We start from the raw sequence: 6,367 nt of genomic DNA, 5'->3' as shown, positions 1-6,367 counted from the left end.
TGTTGACTGCTAACGCCGTCTCGGCCTTTGTAGGGCGAGTGAGGGGGTAAATTTTGTCCTCAGCAGGACGTCACCCCGGCTCGCTGTAAAAGGTCGCCTCCCAAACTTCTCGGTGCTAATACTCTCACCATACAATGCACCTGTTATTTGTTTGGCCCCTGGTCATGAAATCATTCTCAGTTTGCCATTCCATCTCACCGAGAGCCCGATTTTGGTCATTGAGGTCTCAACCGGCTTGCACTGGAGAAGTATTAGCGAGTTTGTTTCACGGCACCCGCAGCGTGGAGCGGGTTCGTTTCAGCCGGCACTCCACAAGTGGTTGCACTCTCCGAGTTCGTTTCATTGCTGACGCCCCACGCATGCATGCACTCGCTGCACCGAGAAAATCGAGATTGCGCCAAAATGCAATCCCGTCGTGCCTCGCTCCGGCTAGGCCGGCAAGGTGCTGGAGCAGATGACGAAAGTTTGTCTGCTACGATGTGTTGCAGAACTGAAAGGAAAAAAAGTAGATTTCCTGATAGAAATTGCGTCCCGCGGGCAACGGAATCAAACGCGAGCTTGAACTGTGAGCGTCTCCTATTTCATGAAGGAAGCAGTTGACAAACCGTGCTTTATTTGGAGGTTTTAAGTCGCTCTGTTGCCGTAAAAACGCTGAAATATACCAGTGTGTAAAGAAATGCTCAGAACAAATGCATCAGCGGCCCCCGAGATATTTATCACCAACTTGTGCGGGTGAAAAATTGAACATTTGTCGACAAAACTGCTCCAGCAGAAACTTTGACTGCCCAATAAGCATCAGAGAAAGCTAAATTTAGTGATCTTACCCGAGGCTTGGGCAACATCATCATGTTTAACATTTACTTACTTCAGCTAACTTGCCCCGTCATATTTTGTTCGAGAAAGCTCTCGTTCTCAACGCCCTCACCAAAGCTAATATCTGATCCACCTGTAATGACGATCGAAATCGAAAAGTTTTGCTGGGTATTCCAGCAGACTAGTTTTAAGGCGTACCCTTTCAGTGGTCCACGCATAATGCCATGCTGAAATGGATCAAGCTTCTGCTCGGACAGCATCATCCATTTTCTTCAGTGTGAACGGTTATGAGAATTGAAAGATCGCAACCAGCTGCTTTGTAGACAGCTGGTTGCGGAAATTTACGCCGTCTGTAACTATCCCTATGACAGCCGAGTTGCTTGAAGTCATCGCAACTATAAACTACAGGCTGCAGCAACCAACGTTTGTAGATAAACGTTGGTAGCGACTGTACTCTCGCATTCCCACCCATCACTCCGAACAGCAAGGCGCCAGTTTCGGTTTGAGATCGGTATTCTTTCTACAACATAGATGGCGGCAGCATCAGTCTTCCGCACTTGGTGCATTTGGCGAATTCGTTTGAGTCCAGTTCTCAGTGCAACACTCTGCGAGTGCGATGCATTCTGGGAGAGAACTCGAACGGTGCCAGTGCGTGTGAAGCGAACTCGCTATAAAATACCGCTACCAGACGCATCGTCTGCTAACATGAGGGAATAATAATGAGTTTGTTTGCTACTAGGTAGGTATCATTCTCTGACAGAAACAAAACGACAAACAGACTGGCAAGTCTGTTCGTCGTTTGACGAACAGACTTGTTTGTCGATTGTCCCTTTTTGGCTCTGCGAACAGAGCCAAAAAGGGACAATCGTCTGCTATGAATTGTGTGCTGCGCAGAGTGAGATCAAAAACTAATTGAAATATGGAACATCGGCTATTTTACGGATGCAATTGTCCTGTGCTTCGTTTGGCTATGCTGATTTGTTTTCTGGCTGTGTGTAACTTGACACCCACTGGTGCTAAAACAAGAGCTTGGGACAAGCACCCACCTTACCACGATATCAATCTCACTATCCGAAAGAGTATTGGATTTAATTACTGAGTGCCTTTTCCATTGACAAGAAGGCCCCAACATTTTCTAAGAACTCCAGTAGGGTTTTGTTGTTGCATCTTTATACTCGCAACTCATTCACTTTGCCAATTTCGTTTTTCTAGCCTGGCTCAGCTGGCAAGCTGAGTGGCGAGTCTGAAACTGTACCAATATTGTTTCCGGTCAGACTGTCCATTATTATTTATTGTTCTTCCCTGCTATTGTGATATGTCTGCACTGTAGTCATGACAGGGGCTTGAATGGTGGCTCCTACTTTCTACACATGGGTCCTAGGAAACATTTTGTAAGTGATGAGGTGCCCACAATCATGGGCCTCAGCAAAGTGGCGGAAAAGGGGGGGGGGGGGGGGGGGATTATTCTGAAGGGGTGTAGCTTTCAAACCTATAACTTTGAAAGAAAACAAGGTTTGCCCCCCTCCCCCTCCTTTTCCTGCAAAACGTACTGCAGATGCCCATGCCCGCAATCTAGGCCAACGGTCCTGGAAAGAGGGTTTGTGGAACCTCTCCGTAAAGGCATTTTAGGAGTCCGCAAAACTCTGCCGGCAATAATTTTTTTTTTTAAATATGATTTGGGGCATTGAGTTGAGCCCAGTCCGGCCATGGCACATTCACAGCTCCGGGAGAAAGAGGAATCTACAGAAGAATACCTCCTTTCACTCTTCCCCCTTTTTATTACTGGTAAACACGTTTGGAGTCCACCCCCTTCCCCTTTTTTTACACTGCCTGGCGTCTCCCATCACTTCTGCCAGTCCAAAAAGGGTTTGCTTGCCACGATTGGCGGTTTCCTTCTTTTCTCTATAGCATCCTTTCTGCTAAAGTGGAAAGAGTGTAGACGGAGCTTCTTCCCCTCACCGTACCGTCTTAACCTGCAACATACTATACTCTCGGGAACAAGATAATAGCCTTGTATCTTTTCTGCCGCCACAAATGCTGTGCTTAGCATGTTTTTGGCAGAGCCTTTTGCTGCCACCACATGCCACGCTATGAAGTGGAGTGCCACGGTGTGTGCGTGCCACCTGTCGCATAAAGCAGTGCACTTTCAAGCTGCGTGGATGCAATGACGGCAGAAAAAACACCAGCAGAGCGGACTATACAGAGCATGTTATTAACAGTACTGGTTAATTCCCAATAAATCACAATCTGGATCATTACTGTAAAACCATTTATTTTTGCAAATCGGTCACAGAGGACATAATCGCGGCCACTAAATTTTGCGAATTCCAGACGCCTGCATTCAAACTCTTAAAGAGATTATAAAAGCAATTTCGAAATTTTATTTGATGTCTGAAATGGGCGTCGGGCTCATCTCAGACACTGTTGACCAAGTTCCAGCCTGAACAGAAGTTTGTGTGCCGCACCAATCAATTAAACAGTTGTGGTAATATTTGCACGGGGACAATGCCTGAGACCCCCCCCAAGACGGCGGCAGAAAGGTGAACTAAAGTGCGCCGTCAAAGCGTGACGACAACGGGCTCCTCGTCAGGCGATTGCTTTAAACGGTTTAAACGAATGATGCGCTCTTGGTTTAGAATTCGGTAGTGAGATGTCATACAAAAAAGTAATTTGAATGTTGGATAATTTTTTTAAAGCTGTAGTTCGGAATTAATAGGTTTCATAGTGTGTATAGGAATAGGTTCCATAGCATGTGTAGCGTGTGGGATGACAAGAAAGATGACTTGTGGAAATAAATGACAGCTGTATGCTGTGCTGGTTTTGAGACGGTGGTGTGTATGTTCCTTTTTGTTTTCCTTGTCTCAAGGAAACAAAATTTTGACAGCAAATTTTGAACCCTGCTAGTGTACACGTTTCTAATCCAAAACTGACTTCGAGACCCAGTAGGTTTCAAAGCCGGTTTCAAATAAGAAAACCAACGCAAAGGTCTACTTCGAAACCTGGGATGTTTTGAAGTGATTTTTGGCATTAGTTTCCGAAAAGATATGTCATCAGTTTGGTGGCCGGGAGCTAAAAGCATTTCATGCTTAAAATCATACTCATCAGTGCGGCCTTTATTATTCTCTGACTGAATCAATTCTGCTTTAATATGCAGGAGGGAACCATTTGGCTTTTCGAAGGCTTTACTGTGGTCATGGCGGCCTACTGGCTTTTCGGCTTCGCCCATGGCCAGAAGACGTACAATACGAGCTGCCTTCTTGAGAGGCTTTGTCTTATTCTAATCTACTCACAGCTACGGCCAGTTGCAATCAAGGTGATTAATACAATCAAGAAAACACCTGTAGCCTGATTGCTGATCACATAGTGCAATCGCCAAAGTCTGTGAAACTCCTGCCAGGATTGTTCCGATTTTCGAAATCATTAAAGGCTTTGTTTGTTTTTCTTGAGATGGCAGCTGCAAGTTGTGTGGCTCACATACCTAAGTATGCTTCAATTCATGACCAGCTTTATTCATTTATATTCATCACATTTCTCTAGTCCTCCGTGTTGTTTCCTAGTCATCAAACTATTAGGCACCTGTATGGAGTAGTTACATTTTGTTTTTACGTTTTTATCAAAACGGTTTGTGTCACCCTGTCTGGAATTCATCACCCTTGGTACGAAATGTCAAATTAATCTCACGTTGAGATACTTTTTAAAAGTGGAGATGACCGACATTAAATGTTGTGTTTCTTTATCACTCCTGTTCATACTTTGTATATTACTTCAGTCAAAAGACACCACCAGTGTTCAATACGCCCCGTCCGAGCACAAGCTTTTCAGCCTGGATAAGGTGAGCGTGAGTGAGCACGTACTAAGCAGTACCGGAGGTAATGAGCGTGCACTGCTGCATTTTCAAAGTTTAATAAATGCTCTTTTTTAGAAAAAAATAAAAGCCAGGCATTGTTGTGGTATATTCATAACATTGTGGCTTTCTTGAAGAATGCGGGCATTCTGAAGGTGTTGCCGAAGGCTTGCCAGGGTGACAGCGCGGTCGAAGGCGACAAGTGCGAGCTAGTACACGCTCTATCGCAAGCTCTTGTTCTGCGAAAGCGCTTCTCAAAGTCGCTCTTGCATGCCTGTAGCCTTTGCTGCCCTACAGTGGTAATGGTAGGCAACTCCGGCTGACACAAGAAATCATCCAATCGCTGCCACACTCCGTTTCCCTTTAAAGGGCTGGTGAACCGAAATTTGGATTTCAGAAAATGATGCAGAAGCCGTAGGCGGGACGCTACAATCCCTAAAACACTACTCGTAGTCACAAGGCGATATCTCGAATGGACGGCCGTATTTTTGGAGAAAGAGGTTGAGATTGAACGAGGCCGATGAGGCGCGTGACGTCAAGATATCTTGTTTTCTCCTCTCTGCTTCGCCCCCTCAAGGCGGCGAGGCGGAGAAGACGCGAGGTCGTTCCCTTTCCTTCTCAGAGAAACAAGACAAACAAATCTGTCAAATGCGCCTCCTATTTTTAAAAGTAAGGTCATCCATTCGAAATATCGCTGTATGAGTGATGTTTTGGTGTTTGTAGCATCTTGTTACACGCTTTTGCCGCCGTGTTTTATGGAATCCAGATTTCGGTTCAACATCCCTTTAAGTGCAAGTGAAACTGAAATGCCAAGAATGAGCACGTTGTCCTGAACGACAGTTGCACTGCACAAGCGTGCATGCTTAGCAACATTCAAAGCATGGAGCTTGCTCTTAAAGCCTCTGCATCAGGCTTCCTGTTGCAGCTCGTGGTACCGAAGCAAGCTTTTGGGCAGACACTTTTTTATAAGCAGAAACTTCACCTGGCACCCCAGAGCTCCGACCGGTACTCGGAGTACTTAGTTGCGGTACTTTAGATAAAACAGAAGGGCAACAGGTGAAGTAGAAACTTCACCTGCACTGCAGTGCTCCGACCAGTACTCGGAGTACTTAGTTGCGGTATTTTAGATAAAACAGAAGGGCATTGAGCAGTGCAAACTACGATTATTGTCAGGTAAGAAGTATTCAGTTGCAGTAATTGTTTTGCTTTACATACAAAAAGGCTGGAGTATGCTTAAATGCTGGGCTAGCAACCGATTGCTACCAGGGGCCCTATGCTACACGACGGGACCAAGCGGAATCAAGGGACCGGGAGCCATCCAGCGACCTGGATGCAAAGATGGGTTCAGCTTTCACGGGATTGGTGCCACCTGGATCTTGTCCCAAAGGGCCAGCAGCAGCTGGATAGCCTCGCATTGCGATGCGGGGATGGGGATGCCGAGCGAGCTCGGGGCATGCCGCCCACTCAGTGTGAAGGCCAGGTGCTCCCACTGACTGGCTAGGTGCATGTTGATGAGTTCCTGGAAGGTGTTGTTTACACTTAGCAGCCGGAGCTTGGCGTTCGACGCGTACGGCGGCACCCCCAGTGCCAGCTAGTACCCCTTGCGAATAATCACGTCCATCTTGCCCTTACCTCTCGACAGCAGGTCAGGTTGAGATACGGATTTGCGCAGGCGATGTGGCTCACGACGAGTGGTTGGGTCAGCCGGAT

The sequence above is a fragment of the Ixodes scapularis genome, unplaced genomic scaffold (assembly GCF_016920785.2).
Source record: "Ixodes scapularis isolate PalLabHiFi unplaced genomic scaffold, ASM1692078v2 ptg000323l_1__unscaffolded, whole genome shotgun sequence".
NCBI classification, from domain to species: domain Eukaryota; kingdom Metazoa; phylum Arthropoda; class Arachnida; order Ixodida; family Ixodidae; genus Ixodes; species Ixodes scapularis.
Note: the sequence above shows the minus strand (reverse complement) of the source record.